General features: G+C 45.4%; 1 long non-coding RNA gene across 1 annotated transcript in view; it reads left to right on the top strand.

Moving 5' to 3' along the window:
• Window positions 1-19,537, top strand: part of LOC106738246 (uncharacterized) — a 260,965-nt gene that overhangs the window by 206,150 nt on the left and 35,278 nt on the right. Inside the window, exon 8 of the long non-coding RNA XR_009460623.1 lies at window positions 18,320-18,554. This is a non-coding gene — a long non-coding RNA (uncharacterized LOC106738246). The remainder of the gene's footprint in view (window positions 1-18,319; window positions 18,555-19,537) is intronic.

The following is a 19,537-nucleotide window of genomic DNA, read 5'->3' as shown; positions in this document are numbered from 1 at the left end:
CATCTTATGGTGCAGTTCCAGGGGGAAAAGATCATTGCAATTCTGGGGTATGTTATGTGGGGGAAAAACAAGCAAAAGTAAGGACATAGCCTTCTGAATGCACTATAGGTAAGGCCACTACAAGAGTACTCTGTCCAGTTCTGATACCTTCTCCAATACTGTGGAAACACTACAAGGAGCTCAGAGGACAGCTGCAAAATTAACCCATGGCCTGGAGAGCAAAGTTAAACAGCTCAACTGTTGAGTTTATCACAAAGAAGGCTAAGAGGTGAGTTGATCTCTGGGCATAGGTGGTTGCCCAGGTAATGGGAGGCTTTTCAGTCTTGCAGAAAGGGCATGAGATCTAGCGGCTGGAAATTGGTGTTATACGTTTAATTTGACCTTTAAATAAGATGCAGTTTCCTGGAAGCAAAAGAATTAAATATTGGAACAGCTTAGCAGGGAAGGTGATGGCCTTACTATAGCTTGGAGTCTTTGACATGAGATATTAGGTAGCTTTCTTTAAAATGTGGGTAATCTAGTTTCTGGGAGAAATTCTATCGCACACACATGCAGGGAATCAGTCTTAATGGTCATTTGGGATCTGTATCCTCCCAGTTCTTTCCTTTCTTTTATAGGCCGTGGGGAGAGCAGAGTTGTGTACACTGCTTTCAGTGTATCCCTAATACATGCTGTTCTGCATTAGGACAATGGCTATTATCAAACAACATACTGCAGAAGCTGGGAAAGGGGACTTTGCCTTCTTCTGAAGTATCTGAGATTGGCCACAACTGAGGAGGGAAAGGTGGACCAAAGCTACTAAATTATGTAAAGGATCCTTTCTCTTGGATGTCTGACTACTTCTTGTGCATCTTGCTCACATGATGAGGGGTCAAACTGATTGCTGGGAATGAATTTTTCACAAATCAGATTGGCAGAGACCGTGGCAATTTTTATGCCTTCTTTACAGACCTAGGCAGTTTTTTTGCAAAGTGTCTTGATGTTGTGGAAGGTCTGTAGGTTAAAACTGGTTCCAAATGGTACTTTCACATGCTGCCACATTATTTCTCTGCAGCAAAATGACATTCAGAAGAGCGAGATTCTGTCCTGCATTTGAAAATCTTTGAAAAATGGTTTCCTTTCATTGATCCATATGAAGAAGGGGAAAGTGGAGCACCAGCAGGAAATGCCTTTCAAAGTCCTTTTTGATCAATGCATTTGGTTGGATAATTAGTTTTTATCCTTAACACCCCACTGCATGTTATTCCTTTCCTTCACAAGCAACCCCCTCCCCCCCCCCCCCCCAACCTTGTCTCCATGAGGAACACTTTGTAAACCTTTCTTAACATTAGTATCACTAGTTTGGCTTTACTGGCATGAGAAATGTGGGAGCTTGAGCCCATAATGGGTCCCTGCAATGCACAAAGGAGCAGCAGCTGTATTCTCTGCTATTGGTACCTTAAAGGGAACTGAAGAGGTGCTAGCAACTTTGGCAATATCTTGCTAAATGACCTAGTGTAGACACAGCTTAAGTGACTCAAGACTAGTGGCAGTGAAACCCAGAAAGAAATTTCATGCTAGTTCATGACCTTATCTATGCCTCCTTTATCTTAAGCATCCCATAGAATTGGGAGGAGCGGTGGGGAGAATAGGATCATAGGAAAGTAAGGCCAGAAGGGACTTCACAAAGTCATGTAATCCAACCCCCTGCTCAATGCAGGATCATCCCTGACTAAACCATCCTTTCCAAGTGTCTATCCAACTTGCTCTTGAAAATACCAAAGATGGAGATTCCAGTTTCCTAGGTAGCCTGTTCCAATGATTTTGACCACCTTTATGGTCAGAAAGTTCCTTCTTATCTCCAACCTAAATATCCTCTATTGCATCTGGAGTCCCTTGCTCCTAGTCCTATTCTGTACTGCCACAAAGAAAAGCTTATCTCTGTTCTCTCTGTAGTTACCCTTCAGGTACTTAAGACTGTTATTAACTTTTCTCACCATCTTGTCTTCTCCAGACTAAGTAACCCTAGCATTTTCAGCCTTTCCTCATAACTCTTGCTTCCCGGGCCCCTAATAATTGATGCTCTGAACTGAACTCTTACCAATGTGTTCACACCCTTCTTGAAGGGTGGGTCCAGCACTGGACACAGGTGAGGCCTCACCGGTGTTGAATAGAGAAGAATCACTTCCCTTGATTTTTTCAAGTGGCACTCCTGTTAATACATCGTTGAGTCTAGGTAAAAGAAACTAAGGGCCAAATTCTCAGCTGATATAAATTGGCTCTGTTGACCATAAGGAGCTATGCCAACTTACAACAGCTGAGGATTTGTCTTCACAGGACATAAGACTATCAGTGGGACTGTATGTGCCATGTAATGGTGTATCCAGATTACAGATATCTCCTTCCTTTTGCGGGCAGGTAGATGTATACAAGCCAAATTCTGCAGATGTAGTTTCCACCGTATCCTGATTTTTTTTTTTTTTTTTTTTTTAACCAAAGTGTCAAACTTTCCCCCCAGAATATGCATTCAAACAGTCGCCCAGTGATCTAAATCTGTAAGAGCTGCATTTAGCCATAGCACTGAGCCAAACATGTAGCGTGAATACTTGACATGCCTGGCATTTACTGGCACGCACAGGCCATATTGTAATTCTCTTTGTGGGGCAGATTGCTCTGATGCATTGCCGCAAAGTTACACCAGGATAACAAAATTATGAACCAACTGTAGCGATTGTTTTTCCACATCACCCACAGACCATGATTTTATGCTTTTCTTTTTTAATTTGTAGGAATAGTCAAGGTACAATTCACTTTGGGTTATTTGTCACTAGCTGATGGATGACACTTTTTTCACTTAAAGGAAAACAGTGCGATTATAAACTTGAACAAATGCGCATTTTTCTCAAGCCTTCCATAAAATGTGTATTATGAGTTACTCCAGCATCTTTAGGAGAACATTGTTTCTTTGGGAAGTGGGGGGAGGGATATCATTTACCCTTAATTTCATCATCTTTTTGACTGGATAAAATGTAATTTGCCCAAATGATGTTAAAAAAATCGTGTTTCTTTGTGTAATTTCTCACATTACTTGAATCTTTCTGATGAATCAATGCAAAATGGAGGGGGGAAAAGCAGAAAAAAATGTCAAAACTTGTTTGGATTAGGACAAAGAATTTTTTTGTTTTGAATTGAATCGAACTGACTTCAGATGAAAGAAGTTTTTCACTGCAGGTCATTAGGTAGAAAAATCAGAAGATTCCATGGAAAATGTTGAACATCTAGTTTTTAGCCAGCCCTACAATGATATTGTAACCTTGCTTCCATGAAACGGAAACCTTGCTGACATGGCGTAAGTGCCATTACTTAAACTTTTGAAAGCTGGGCTAGAATACCGGCAAATGTGCCACAAAAAGCAGGGCTGTGCTAGGAGGGGATATAGATTTAGGGGATGCTGGAGGGCTGTCTTGTCTCTGATTTCTGCTGTTCTCTGCAGATAATATTGGTGGCATTTGATGAATCCCAACGCACTTAGGGGTCTGCTGTGCCATTGTCTTCTCCACTTCTGCATAGCAGCTCCGATCTCTCTTTCTCTGCCTCTCTCTGAATGGTTTTTGAACAGCCATATCCTCTGCTTCATATACATAAAAGTTTTTTAAAATGACATAAATAACCTGCAAGAGAACAGCACTGTATTTACTTGGACTCAATATACTACTGTTGAAGTTGATGGATTTTTTTTCTAATTTTAAGTTCAGCTTCTCAGCAGGCATAAGTATATGGACAAACATACCGTGCAAGTTAGTGAGTTAAAAGAGGTGGGGAATTAACCTACATCAGCTTCTCTGCGGTCACTGTATGTGTGCCCATGCTTAGCCTGCGTCAAGTGGTAACTATCTCATGGTAACTTAGTCCTGAATGAAGGAGGATAACTTGCTGCAGTTTAGCTTTCACTTACTTTAGGATAAGAGCAGGCACATATAATTTACTATGGAGCAGGTAAGGTGCAGTAAGTCCCCTTAGCTCACTGTGACTTGTTTGCCCGTGCCCAGCTAGACTGTACTGCTGATTGCCTGGCAGTTCCCAATTTAAGATCTGGTTTTCAGCTACTTATAACTTAAAACATTTCAGCTGAAGTTTTCCCCTTCAAAGGCAGCCCCGGTTCTGGAACTGAGCACTTGATTCTGCAACCTTAAAAACAGCTTTTTCAGGTCATGTTTGAGAGTATATTTTATGGGGATTTAATCAGCACCCTCGATAGCCTTGGGACATGACATTACAAGACAAACCATTCCTGCCCCGAGGATCTTAAAATCTAAAATCAGTAACAGTTCCCCACCTCCACACCCACCACCCAGCATTTGGTGTGTGCAGATGTGTACGTAATATCCTATTTAAGCCCTGGCACTTTCTCTGCTACAGCTGAACTTGCTCCATTGTAGCTGCTTTGGCAACTTTTCCTCATCCCTGTCAGCAGGAAGCATTGTGGTGGCTTTGGCACACCTCGTTTCAATCTTCGAGCTGGCAAGCACCGCTCACGGTTCATTGTACAGTACACCTCCCTCTTTGTCAGGAGGCTGGAATGATTCACTCCTTGTTTCAGCCTCAGAAATCCTCCCTGGGGATGTCGTTAGCCGGGGACTAGAATGGTTAAAAGATGGGATTGTTTCTTTCCTCCTGAAAAAAAGTTCCTGTCCTCTTTGTCCTCAGTATTTGTGGGCCAGTTCTCTCTCACTGGTCAGTCTGAGGTCCCAGTCACTGCCATGTCTGAACACCTCCCAGTCTCCGGTGTGTAGCACCTGTGAAGCAGGCAGGTTCTCTGCGTTAGAGATCTGGAGCTCAGCCTAAAGAAATGGGAGGACCAGATCTACTCAAGGACTTCCATCCTCAAAGTGGTGCTCAGCCCTGAACTCCAGGTGTACGATGCCCACAAGGCTCCCAACTAGCCCCACAGGCGTCTGTCTCGTACCGGGGATGCACCAACTAGGTATCACTGCATCCAAGTCCCCTTGGAGGCCCTGCCTGAAGAGGTGTGCGTTAAGCATGTCAGTATGGGTTAGGCAGCATTGAGTTGAGCACAAAACACGGCAGCCATGGCTATTCAAATACATGACTTGCTCCCTTTTGCTCAGGCTCTCTTTTGCTTGCTCCGCCTTGCCTTCATTTCTGTGCAGCTCCATGCTTCAACAGGTGGGGTGAAGGGTGCTTCCCCCCACCCCCGTCCTGCCTATAGCTCGTTTGGTTTGGATACTCTTGTGGGTTTGCAAGGGCATTTAGCCTGGGACTCCCACATCCTGAGCGGGTGCTCTACCTGCTGTGCTCCTTTATAGTGGGTGGTGTTGGTAGCAGCCTCACCTCTCCTCTTCCTCCCACTATGTTTAAGAAGGAAAGTGAGTTGCATGTGTGTACCCAAAGAGACCAATTAGATGCCCAGGTCCAGTAGGTGGTTTGGGGCTATAGATCTATCTCGCCCGTCTTCCCTCATTCAAGGAGAAAGGCAAGATTTCAGACACCACCCTGTCCTCTATATTTCTGTTGGCTAGTTTTGGTGCTTCCCTGCCCAGTGTGCAGGCTGTTGTCGCCCATTCCTAGGTGATGGATTCTCCCTTTGCATTGCGTAGGACACTGGGGCATTGAGCTGGGGCTGTGAATTGCACTCCAGAAGCCAGGCACCTGAAAGCTGTGTGTGCTGGGTGCTCTTCAGCGTCCCCGTGCCTAAGTCACCTCTGGTCTGACCTCAGGGGACTTGACCAAGATCATGCAGGAAGTCTGTGGCCAAATATCTCAACTTCCAGGCCAACATCTTACTACTTAAAACAATTCTCCCTTTCCTACCCTAGCAGAAATCCCACTGACGTGAGGGGTGTCAGGGTACAGGAGAAGAGAACCATGCCTCTGTGGAGATACCCAACGCTCCCAGAGACCTGCTTCTGCACGCTGGCCTGTGAAATACCATGTGGTGTTCAAGACAAGAGCTAAAATGCACGCAGAGTATTTCAGCCACGATGCAGCAGAGCAAGGAACAGTAGGAGGAGATTGTCAGAAAATTTGGATGAAGTTCAAGGGAGGTCATGCGAGGTCGCAAACCCGCTTTGTGCCGCTCCGCTGCTGGCTCTTATCTGTGCGAGTCCGTCAGGTGTAACAACCATGTGTGGGGGTTTTTTCAGTTTGCTGTTTTGTTTTTTTTTAATGTACCACTAGTTGCTTCTCTTCAAAGCAGGAACAAGCTGCCCTGGAACAGGCTGACCTTTGGCATAATTATTTTTTCTTTCCTAAGTCAGGGTGTTTTACTGAAGAGAGCAGAGGCAGCCTTTGCTGTTCATCAGCTTTCTTTGACACAGTAACAAGGCTGCTGTTTTCTCCCGGTGCTCGGTGAGAAATTGCTGTTGCTGTGAAAGCAAGCTCCCACACAGGGAGCCTCTTCGGCCCCCTCTACCCATTACAGGTATCATGCAATTACCTGGTTAACTGCGCGGTTACCTTGAGACCAGCTACACGTGCAAAGTAGCTATCACATGATAAAAACTTGAATCAGCTATAAAGCTAGACCTCAAAAATGTGTACTTACTTTATAGCTGGTTGCTGCTGTCTGGCTTTAAGTTGCATGTGTAGCAGGGTCTCTTGCAGCTGGGAGCCCCGTCAGCTAGCAGGGCTCCCAGCCACATGGGCATCCCTTCCCCAGCCATGACTGAGAGTCCCACAATTGCTTGACTCTCAACCCCAGCAGCTGTGGACTCTGGGTCTGGATAGCACCCCTCAGCTAGGCCCTGCAGGATGCCTCCCGGTGATCTCTGCACCCCACAGGTTTCCCATATCCCAAAGGTGGGGGGATCACCCTAAGGCCATCCTCTGCTCCCAGAGGTTTCACACACCCCAGGCAAAGCAGATTGCCACAGGGGTGATCCTCCCACCCCAGGTGTTTGATGCATCCCTAGGAAGGGGAGATAGCTGCAGCAATACCCCCACCCCAGGGGTGCATGGGGTGCCTGCACAGCTAGGAGCCCCTGAACTGGGGCACATGGGGCTCTCAGCCATGGGAGCCTGCTCCTTCCTTGCCAGTGCAGGGGGAGCTCAGGACTGGGCTCCCCCCACACCGGCAATAAGGTGCGATGGGATCTGGCGCACAGTCCCACAATCTCACCTCCTGGCATGTGTAATTACATAAGACCATCACTGCAGGTATCTGGTCTGATTGGCCATTGCCTTGTTCTAAAAAGGCAGAGGTAATTAGCTATGTTAGTCTGACATCAGGCAGAAAGCAGGGCAGAGTGGCACCTTAGAGACTAACTCCTTCAGAGAAATAGGCTCCTTCAGCTTTCATAGGCGACAGCCTGCTTGGTCAGGTGCTATGAAAAAATGTTGCCAGGTGGACAGGAAACAGGAGTGAGGACAGGGCTCCTGACTTTTCCATGCATCATTCAGTGACTTTGGGTATGTGGCTTAGGGTAAAATTTTCAGAAGGGCCTTCATATGAAACTTTTGGACTTCCAAGTCATTCAAAGTGCTGTGGGATATTTTGCCTGCGCCAGTCTTTGCCAGAATTAAGTTTGATTCAATTAATGTTCTTAGAACATATTTACATCAGTGGACACAAAGCAATGAATAAAACTTAATATGGCATTTATGTATCAAGAGTATTAACAGTTTGCAATTAGTCTACATTGGAAAATGTCTGCCTGTCCTGCAGGTGACAGAACTGCTATTAAATCAAACAAGCAAAAAAACACTTGAGAAGGCTTATTTGATTTCTGTTCTGTCAACAGCTGAATAAAATGTCTTGATGTTTGTAGGCCAGGGCACCTATTTAAACATCCTTTGCAATTGAAAATGATTATATGCACTAGTGAGTAATGTCTATAGTGCTCTTTGATCCAGAACTGAACCTGTTGGAATCTGTCTTGATGTACAAATGCATCACAATTGCCTAATAGCGAAAGTGAACAATGTGTAAAGTTGAATGAACCAAAAAACAACCAAAACCCAGGATAGAGGGTGGAGAGGTCTGACTACAAGATAATTTTTCATCTCAGTCTCCAGGTTTAATTCTTTGAACCATCCTCTTATTCTGGGAAGTCAAAACTGTTTGTAGTCAACCTTATTAATTTTAAAGAAAACATATGCAGGATGATTACCAGGAGATTAAAAAGCCAAATTTGGATAGTAAAAATGGCTGCAATAATAGCTGCAAAGCAAACAATTGCTGAAAAATTATAAAAACCTTGTAAATGTACAGGTGGGCCAGCATGTCTGTGGCTGGCAGCCTTATCTCTGGCTTTGGGAGTGACCTCTACAAGGGGCCTTATCTTAAAAGCCTCTCTTAAAGATATAACTTTCTTAAAGACTCTCTTAAAGCTAAACTCTTTCTCATTTCAGTCTGAAATATTCCTATATTACACAATCTGACATCCCCTCGCTTTTATTGCTGGAAATGGTTTCAATTATCTCATCCACTGAGATTGCAGGAAGTTTAAAGCTTTAAAGGAAAAAATCCCACAGCATGTGCAGTTGTATGCCAAAATACGTTGTATTGATCTGGGAGCATTTTGACACCTGGAGTCCAACAGATGAGCTGTGGCAAGTTGAGTGAGTATATGTGTGACACGGCGCTCCCAAGTTAAGCTTACTGTTGCTCTGGGGTTGCAGTGGCTTGTAAAAACCCTGTACCGTTCTGCAATACTTGTGTAGCAGGCCCTTTACTCACAGTTACCTGTTAGTTGTTCTCCATGTAATGCATGAAGAAATAAGCAAATTCAATGGCTCATTTTATGTTGCACTGCTAGTCTCACCACTTTATAAGGAGAGATCTCAAAAAGAAGAGAATGTTTTCATCAGGAAAAGTTTCTTTGCTTTAACAGTGCTCCTGGTCCAAGTGGGAGTGCTCCAGCCAAGACATCCGATAGTGCAGGAATTAAGGTTCTTACTTGGAAAATGGGAGTCCCAACTCCCTGGTCTTCCTGCTTTAAGGACTCAAGCCTTAGCTTTCTACATCCTAGTAGAGTGTCCTGAGACCCTGGCTACTGAATATTTCAGGGGGAGATTTGCAAAGGAGCTTAGATGCCAGAAATGGGACCAAGGCAAAATCTAAATGCCCACATCCAAGAGGGTGCTATATACACATCTTACCTAATCTGCTTGGAGGCCCAAGACTTGCCTGGATCAATTGGGGCAACCTTTTTGGCAGATGTGCCACAGATTTGTCCAGCCCCTCCCTGAGTGCCACACCAGTCCACTGCCCAATCTGTTGCTCTGCCTTCTGCTTCCAGCCTTGTGCTCTCTACCCCTTCTGCTCCTCTGCTTTTTGCTCCCTGCCCTATCTACCACTGCGCTGCCTGTTCCCCCCCGGTCTGCATCATGCCACACGTAGAGGCTGCTCATGTTATACGTGGCATTTGTGCCGCAGGTTGGGCCCCCATGGCCTAGATGCTTAGCTTCCTGCGGAAAACCAATTTACGTGCCTAAAAGTCAGCTACAGTGTATGCCCGGAGAGGCTCCCATCTTGGCTGATCTGAGCTTTTTGGATTTTATATTCTACCTGAGGCCATCAGAATTCACACACTAGGCATCTGTGCATAAGTGTCAAGTATTCCTATCACCAGGTGACAGTATGGAGGTCAGCAGCCATAGCCACCCACGCTGAAGTCACTGCCCCATCTGCAAGTTTACTTCTACACAACGGCCTAGGAGTTAGAGTGCTGAAGTCATGCTACACTTAAATCATACTAAGGCACTTAATAATATGCGTGTCCCCTTGTTAACTCATGCTAAGTGCAGTTTGCACAGCTCAGTTACGCCACTTTAGACAAGGGTTAACTCTGAGCTATGCTATCCTAGCCCATGTTAGGATAACATCAGTCTGCTCCACAGAGATGAAATGAGCTATTAGTAGTCCTCCAACATCCCAGGATGCCCTGCTCCAGCCCCCACCCCAGAGCAGGGATAGAGCCCAAGTGTCCTGGCTCCTAACCACTCCAATGCTTGCCAACCCTATGGTGGCAAGTCAGAGCTGTGCAGGCAAGAAATGGTACTAACCCTTACCACGCAACGACTCGTATCACCACCTAACTTTAACACTGCTTAACGTTCTGCAAACTTAGTATGGTCTAAGTGTAATGTGTAACTTCATCCTTCAGAGCAGGGGTGGGCAAAATGCAGGCCAAATGTGTCCTGCCAGGCCATTCTATCTGGCCTGCGGGGCCCCTAAAATTTTTTAAAAAAGTAATATTTATCTGCCCCCGGCTGCCTGTCATTCGGCCCTCTATGGCTTGCCAAAACTCAGTAAGTGGCCCTCCGCCCAAAATAATTGCCCGCCCCTGCTTCAGAGAGAGAGGAGCCTTGGTTCTAGGCCCTTCTCAGCCCAAGTGGACATAAACCCACATCTACTATTTCCCAGGAAAGTTACTGAACCTCAGTCCTATGGGCTAGACTCGTATTGGAGGTTGGCTATTGTGCAGGAAAGAATTCAAGCCATGGGGCCAGTGAGAGAGCAAGCAAGAGGAGGCCTGGCTCTGTAGCCTGATGAGGGGAACGATTCCCTGGAGAGAAGGCATCTGAAGTTGTGGTTTCTGCTCCTGGGCTGCTTATGGAATCTGCATCAAATACGCTCTGAATCGATTTGCTCGGCTACCTCTAGGTCTCCCACATTGCTAGGGAGTGAGACGACCACTGAGCTATAGACTTGATCTCTTGCGCGCTCCATTTTTTTCTGTAAAAAACCTTCAAAAAGCTCCATTTCCTGTAGAGTTGGGAAAAACATTTCAAATCTTGAAAATTTTCACTGCATGGGGAAGCTGTTTCCTGTCTTGCTCTATAGAGAATGGAAGTGGACTTAAATGCTGGGTGAATATGTTGGTGCTGCAACAAAACTGGAAAAGGGTGTCCATTGTATTGCTGTTTTTAACATACTTTACTATCACTTGACTTGCTTTAGCCTTTGGATGGGGTTTTCCTAAGAGTCACTGTTTCTTTAGCAAAGAGATGGTACCGCTTGGCCTTCTCAGGCCAGAGAATTGCCTCTTCTTCCATTCATCATCACATGGCATCCATTTTGCACAGCTGCAGCTAGGAACCTGTCTCCAAGTGACAAAGCTTTCCCAGGATGGGCAGTTAAACAACCAAACCTAAGCTATTTTTTAATGTTTGTAGTCTTTATGGAGACAACATTAGTGGCCCATACCAAGGCAATGTCTTTCTGTAAGCAGCCTGAAACAATAGCTCTGAGAGATGGGACCTACTTGTCTTCTGCTAAATTCAGAGTTAGCTCTAAACTATAACACGGGCAATTAAATTTCCAATATCAGTAACTGTTTGCTGATTTTTTTTCAGCAAAATTGTGCAGCTGCTGTATTTGCCCTACCTTTTCAAACTGCCTTCAACATCCACCAGGTGTTTAAAATGTATACAGTTCCCTGATCAGCTACTGAAATTTCCAACTTTCTCCGCCCAGCAACTCCTATGGTACCATTGTTCATTGTCAGCACTGACAGCTGTGACAGATTAAAGACTGGAAATGGGTGAGTGGGATGAAATAAATAGAAATTAATATCCCAATAAATAACACGGGGACTGCTGCTCTGATTGCATTTCGTCACCTCATGTGTTCGGTTTGCTTAAGATAAATGAAGCTGCTGTGAAAATTTCAGTCTCTCTTTTAAGGCAATTTAGCAGCTGGAAAGAAGGAATTGTATGGTCAGATCGCTCTCCATGGACCACAGATTGGGAACTACTGCTTTAATGACTGCAATCTTTCAAATGTATTTGGGGCATGCCTTATGTGATGTAAGAGTTTCCAAACTGGTATGCTAGTAGTTCAGCCCCAGTGACAGCCGCAGTGCTCCACTGCCCTCCCACCACCCCCACGAGCACCTGCTCTGATTTCGGGCCTGGCTGATTCAGCTCCTGACCTCTTGCCACCCAGCTTGCTTTTGCTTCTGCTTCCTGGATATCTCCTGGTGCCCCTGCTCACCTTTCGACTCGTGTTTCCTCCAGCCTCCACGTGCAGGACAGGAAAGCTTTAATGCAGTTGATAAATACACCCTTTTTTATTGCGTTAATCTCTGTATGGTTCCTAACCGGGGAAAAGTTCATTGTTGTGAAGTGGGATGGTGAGCCTGAAGGTATTCCTGCCAAAAAACTCACAGTGCAATCTCTCTGCAAAGTGCAGCCTTTATTACTCGATTAACCCTTAGGTCACTCGTCAGTACAGAGGGCTTTTAACCTACCAGGGACAGCTTGTTTCTGGGGCTTGAGATGGTTGATAGGTGGCTGTGGGAGGGACAGGTGTGGTCAATGGGGGGATAGGATGGATAAATGTTTCTGGATGAAACGAGTCCTACCTCACCCAGCAAGCACCTCACCTTTTCCCAGGTATTGTGGGAGTCTCGTCTCCACTTCTTAGGAAGCCAGGTCCTTCAGTCCACCAATGTCTGTGTAAGGGCACTCGACTCCTAGTGGGCCAACAATGGCTAATGAGTCTTAACCCACCTGCTACGAGGTAAAAGGTGGGAAATGAGTCTGAGGCCCATCACTCTCTCTCGGGGCACAGTCCTTTTTCTGGGCAAGGCCTTTGAGAGAAAATGGGGGGGCCTAGTACATCCATGATTGTTTTTGGAGCCCTCAAGAGCCTGGGGCCCTGGTACAACTACTCATTTCCCCTCCTCTCAAGCCCTTCCTCTGGCAGGGATGGGCCTACAGGGTGCCTAGGGGCTCCCAACCTCTCTAGACACAGGAAACCTCTCATTAGACCCTTCCATAACTTTTGTTAATTGAGCAGCACCCCATTTAAAAAGCTAACATTACAGTGCCTACTTCCTTGTAGAGGGGCTGGACAGTGGGGGCAGGAGAACAGCCCGGCAGGTAAGAGCCTGAGCTTGTACTTACCTGCTTATCTCCTCACACTTTGTCTGCACCTTCAAGAGATTTCATGGCACCCCAGGGTGCCCAGGCACCCTGGTTCAGAATAGCTGATTTACACCACTGCAGTGACATATCCCAGCCAAGAAGGGCCCAAGCATGTCCCACCTTCCAGCGCCCACAAGCACACTCCAGACTTGGAAGGCGGCTGGTGAGGATGCTCTCAAGGCTTTGGTCTTAGTACGTCTGAGAGCAGCTGCTGAGGATGAGCCCAGAGGAACCTCGTCACTGTGCTCCCAGGTTGGAGCATGCCTGCAGGCATGGGTAAGCAGACCACGAGGGAACGGTGGGCCAGGTCAGGATTGGTCCTATTCAGGTCAAGACAGTGCAGAATGGCTAGAGAGGATGCAGAGGAGCAGGGCTTGGAGAGCAGATTTGATCAGATCTCCTCCTCTCTTGTTCCTCCTCGGATTCCCTTTTACTCCGCTAGCTTTAGCCCACAGTCACCCACAGCAAGAGGAAGCCATGAAGCCGATGGGGTTTTCAGCCAGCATCTGAAGGTTGTGGGAACAGCCCGCATTCAAAGTGTTTGAAGCACATATTTGGCTGATACAAAGTTTTAACAGTTTGCCTAATGGGAGTCCAGATGGGATTTGTGTGAGACACTCTCCTATTACTGAGTAAGAAGCCACTCTGTAACTTAGGAGAGAGAAATACTGCTCTTGTTTCCGAGGCCTGCTTTGTATTGTTGAAGCAGCAATGCCCTTTCATGGAGCACGCAGCTTCCTCATTCATTGGAGGCAATAATCAGCTCATTGAAGATCCGCAGGTTAAAGTTAAACCCGAACAAGACAAAGGTTATATTGGTGGGCAGAGGAAAGTATTTGCTGCGTTGGTGCGGTCTCTTGGTGGAAGGTACACACCTATGTTTGCTCAAGTGAGTCGGTAGCTTTGGAGTTGGAATTGGCACAAGGCTCCCGCATTGCAGCATCAGTGAGTAACACCTTGTATCATCTGTGGTTAGCTGGGGGGGAGGCTGTTCCTTCCTGGGGGACAAGGATATGACATAAGCTATTCGCACCTTTGCCATCTTTCTGCTGGCCCACGACAATGCGAGATTGGTGTCAACAGTACGTACCGAAACATGTTCCCTGCACAGCCCAGGAACACAGCTCATTATACCTGTCCGCCACTTGCCACTCTTCTCATAGACTATCCAACTTCAAGCTCTTGGTCCCTTTCTTCGAGGTACTTCAGGTTCAGGGTCCAGTGAGTATCTAGAAGGCCACCTAATGCTCTGGGATGAGGACCGTGTTCAGCAAGTTTGCTTCTGAGGTATAAAGAAACTGCAAGAAAAGGAAAGGTCATCTGTGCAGGAGATAGTAATTAGTCTAAGCCTCTGGGTTGCATTTTCCCAGGAAGTAGGGGTGATACCCAAACTGATTGCTTCTCCTCCAAGTGCAACGTACTTTTCTGTCCTGGCCTTCTTTAAGCTAAATATACACCAGTAGGAAAATAGCAGAATAAAGACTCTTGCACAAACAAAATACCTCTTTTCCCCTGGGGACAGGATGAGAGAACAAGGAACCTGTGACTCATTAATCATGCTGCCTAATGTACTGCTGGACAAAGGCTATAGAAAAAACCTCCATAGAACAAATTGTCCTTGTGTTAGATGCACGGGTACAGGGAAAAACTAGGAAACTCTGGGCAAGAATGTGAGGGTCTCTTGTGACGAGCAAGCCTATTGCAAAGGTAGAGAAGGCTTTGCCAAATGGGACATCCTTATTTGTGGGGCAGGATGAAGCAAGTTCTACTGCTGTGTAGAGATAACATAATAATAAAAGAAAAGAATTACCTGAAATAAATGGTCCTCAGAGATCACCACCAGTTTTGTACCAGTGCCCTGGTAGTCACTGGTTTTCATTAGCAGGAAGTATTCTTTGGCAGAAGATGCACATGGAAAGGAGGATTGTGTCTGGAAACCAGACCATACCATGAAGGTTGTTGCTTAGGCTTCAATGGCAAGGACTAAAGCTCTCAATTGAAGTAATGCCTAGTATCAGGAGATTGTCTTAGTGCTGTTCAGTTCCTGCTGAATAGCTAGCATAATTTTAAATCTTGTTTACTTCCTCAGTTCACAGAGTTCAGTCCAGTCTGAAAGTTGTGCAAGACGTGCTTGCTTGTAAGCTGACGCTCGCACACTCTTAGTTTTATAGGTAGTATGTTTAAGATGTTCTGATAACACCGGTGTGTGTATATTTTTTCACTCCTGGCAGGATATTTCTAGCTTAACAGCCTAGACCTTTCCTGACCTAAATAATGTCATTTCTCTATGGATATATTGCAAATACAGAGCACACTGCACATATAGTTATTACTGGGGATTGAATCTGGGAGTCTTTCATTACCAAAGCATGACCCTCTGCTGCTCTGAGCTAAAGGACCAACTTTCCTAGCTGCCAGTTGTAGTAGACGCATGGACTCTCTGGGGACTGCTGACAAACTTTGGGCAAGACACTGCAAGAAGCATGAGGAATTTCTCTAGAAGACTCGGGATGTTGTTACTGTACAGTGCACTGATTCACATGCACTGTAGGCTGGGGACTCTGTCCTATTGCCGCAAATCAAAGTTTGATTGTAATTAGACTGTCATCAAATCACATTACATTACTATTAATACTCTAACAGCAAATGGACTAGGCCTAAATTTTCTACTATACTGTTCTTCCCAAATCCTAGCTGGTGAATGAATGATCCATACCCTTGGGTCACACGAAGAGGTGTGGAGCTCTGCACTTCCTAAGTTCAAGCATTCTATGTCAATATAGACTCCAAAAATTTTTCAGGAGCATTTTTTGAAGTGAGGGGTGGAGGTGAGGAGGAGACTACCCATTTCTGGACAGGCTAAGGTTAATGGAAAGCAGCAGTCTGCTGAACATGTCATTTATTTATCTATAATCAGTATTGCATGTGTATATTTTAACAGTTGGTCAGGTTTAAAAACTGTATAGTATCTGTTTTTGGCCAGGCAAAAAGTGACTGCTATTTGGTAATGAGTTTTTCCTTCTAGGACTGGCTCTATATTGGCATTGCTTCGATAGAACTGTTTGGAGTGCTGTTTTCTTGAAGCACTTTATCACTGCTCCCCACAAGCTTTCACTGAGTCTGGCAGAGCGAGCTGCTCGCAGGTTCTAAATGAAAGGCCCTGTTCACACTTATGGCGACTCGAATTATCTCTAAATAAACTAGTGTATGTGGAGACTAATTCATAAACACTTCCAGTGTGATGATAAATTGCAGTCAGTCCCAGCCCATAATTGGTGTCCTTCAGGGATATGTCTCCATCACGCTTCTCCTGCTGTAATGCAAATAAATTGTGTAGCGGGGTAGAAACAAGACCTTAACAGAGACATATGTTCAGGGCTTTCCGGATCACAGTTATAAGCATTGGGTTTACTGTACTTGATCTGACTGCTGATCTATCCTGCTTCTTGCACTGAACAAAGACCTCATGCTTTACCCATGATACTCTAAGTGGAAGGGGAGAAATGCATTCTTGACCCCATGGCCAACAGCTTGCCACTCTGAAGCATGACAGTGGGTTGTCTTAGCATGCATGACTTTCACATTACTTAGTCTTTCTAGCCATACTCCAAAGTCCCCTGCAGCAGCTAATTCCACCGACAAGCATTTATACATGGCTCCTTTAGTTTTATACCCTCATACATATGACTTCTGAACTGCCGTTGAACACGGGTGGAAGAGGCCATATTGGAATTGACCCGCTGTAGCAAACCAGGGAAAGCCCCTTTCATAAGAGACATGGGTACAGTCATGCTCATCAGGTACAGACCAAGGTCCTAAAAGGTATTTGGGTGCCTATATCCCGCTAAAATCAATGAAAGGTAGGTGCCCAGATATATCTGAGGATCAAGATACTCTGTCTATAATGACTGACATCCTTCATGGAGGTCTAAAACCCCCAGGGCAGATCAAAAAGGGACTTTGTTATATCATTGTTGAGGGAGTAATATATAGGAGGCCAGAGCCAGGTGCAGAGTCTACAAACTCAAGTTAGGTACCTTAGTTCCCTTTGCTTTAATCAGTGGGGGCCAACCTCTTTGGCAGACATGCCACAAATTGGGCCTGCATCCTCCTCGAGTGCCATTTCAGTCCCCTTCTGCTGCCTGATCTACCGTTCCCTGCCTTTTCAGTCACCAAGTTACCTGTCCCCTGCCCAGCCTGCTGAGAGAGGCCGTACAGAGAGGCTGTCTGTGCCACTTGTGGAACACGTGCCATACATTGGCCACTTCTGCTTTGAATGTTGAGAGTTAAGTGCCAAGAAATGGGATTGAATAAGCAGGCTGCAGAGACACCTAAACCAGCCAATAGGAATTTCTGAAATCCTGTCTCTCAGCAGGACTTGGGGACACTCTTGCAGCCCTGAGTCAGGTGCCCATGTGAGGCCTGGGATTCATGCCAACACCTGCCTAAACTTAAGAGTTAAAATAGACTGATGGGTTTGCTGCGTCCCTGATGTGTAATAGCCTAGTGGTACAAGCACTAGCCCAGAAAGCAGGAGACAGTCTGCATCTCCTTAGGCTGAGGAGGACCTGGAACCCAAGGCTTCCATTTCCTTAGCAAGTGTTTTAACTACTGAGCTACTATGTGACAGGTGGCTGATTATATCACCAGACTGGTGATTGTTTTTTAATGGAAGTGGCTCTGCATACTGAATACAGTGCTTTGGTACCTATTTGAGCAAACTGACTGCCCTTCAGTGGCACCTAACTCCCTTGAGCTCATTTGAAAATCTAGAATAAGTTCTACTCATGTCCTGGCTATAACCAGGGCTATTTAATTTCCTGCTGTACAATGCTTTCTATGCAAGTCCTCTTGCAGCCATTCCTCCATATCCAACCCATATCCTGGGAACTACTTCCACTAAAGTACAAGGCAGCAGCCTTGAGGAACCTATAATTTATGTGGCTAAAGCACTCATGCTGTGTTGGTTGTGGAGCTCCTGTGTGAATCCTAGAGATCCTACTATGGCCCTTTAAAACTGGGTGCTGTAGGCTTAGGGCACATGACCAGGAACAACCATGTAACTAGATATAAATCTTCCTGCTCTTCGATGGGAACAGACCAAAGTAGCTAGGAAGAGGTCAGTGTGTGGAAACGGGTTGTTCTTTCCTTCCCTCTTCCCAAGGTAGCAGGAAGAGATCTGTTCCTGAGTATTTTGCATTACTTTGAGCCTTTTCCATCTATAGCGATTTAATCATATTACCCTTGAGGGAAGGGATATGGAATTTGACTCAAGTATCTGAACTGTATTTGGACTGCGTTGTTGGTGGATCTGACTAGTGGCTTACAGGGTGTTTGTGCTAAAATGTACAATCAAGTATAGAAAGAAATACCCCAAATTGCCCCAATCAGACATGTTTCAATTATTTGAGGAAAAAACCCCCCCTCAAGGTTTGCATTCTTCCAGATCCTATCCTTGGGTTAGCGATGCCAGAAGAAAGGAAGAGGCTGGACAGGATGTATAAAAGCACTCATTGCAACCAAGCGACTTGGAAATCATCTGGCAAAATTCATGTGGCCACAAAACAGCCTAGCAGCCTCAAGCTCTCATTCTGGGAGGTCTGAGCATCACTCGGGACTTACAGCCCCTTCATGAAGCCTGATGCTTTGAAAATGTGGAGTTTGGCTTCACAACAATGCAGGTACGTTGCCTTAGCTCACGTGTACGTGTGTGTATGTGTGCGTGTGTTTATGTGTATGTCTTAAATACAGAGCTGGGATTAAGCAATGCTACTTATGTGTGCTGGGAGTCTCAATCAGTATGTCCCAGAATGGGAGGACTTCCATAATGGCTTTAAAAAATGCGTACAGAATTAGCCAGTTGCTTCCAGTCTGGGGCTATGTGGTAACTTTTTAAAATATGTAAGTAGTGGTTTACAAACACGTACAGGAATCTGGTAATGCTCAGAGAAAAAGGGTCTCACAGGCAAGAGCTGTGTCCAGTGGTCAGAGCACTGGACTGAGAGCCAGCTCTTCTGGGTCCTGTCCTCAGCTCAAAGGCTGACTCCCTATGTAACCTTGAGCAAATGATTGGATTTTTTTGTGCTTTGGAGGATAACCTGCATTACATAAGGACAGTAACACTTATCTTCCCTCTCAGGATGTTGTGAAGCTTCTACAAAGGTTTCTACCTAAAGCAGGGTATATACTAGGCTGGGGAAATCAATCAGATTGATGTACAGTCTACATTTTTAAATGTGATTCATCATTTTTGGAGAGGCCTGGCTTGAGACACGTTTAAAGGGACTGATTCCCCCTCACACGCACCCCACCCCCCAAAGAATAGGTACTTAGCAGGCCTCTGATGTGCCTCAACTCAAGCAGCTCAAATCACTTTTTAACATGTAGGCCCGAACAGCCTCCATGTTGTACCCCATTTTGGTCTTGGTTGTGCACAGAGCAATAATGGAAAATAGATCAGTAGCAAGATTAACATTTTCTAAAGATCAGGGCTGTTGCATGACTCAGTAATATAATTATAACACAGTTTTTTGTCCTTTTTATGAATGGCCATGGCATTATCAGAACAACTGAGAGTAAATTTAGTGTTCAGCTGGGTTCTTTGGTGTGGAAACCACATAGGATTCTCTGAAGTGCCATTATAAGTCTGTAGCAGTAGGAGAAG

This window comes from Alligator mississippiensis, chromosome 3 (assembly GCF_030867095.1).
Source record: "Alligator mississippiensis isolate rAllMis1 chromosome 3, rAllMis1, whole genome shotgun sequence".
NCBI lineage: Eukaryota > Metazoa > Chordata > Crocodylia > Alligatoridae > Alligator > Alligator mississippiensis.
The sequence above is the reverse complement of the archived record's forward strand: the minus strand, read 5'-3'. Positions and strand labels throughout refer to the sequence as shown.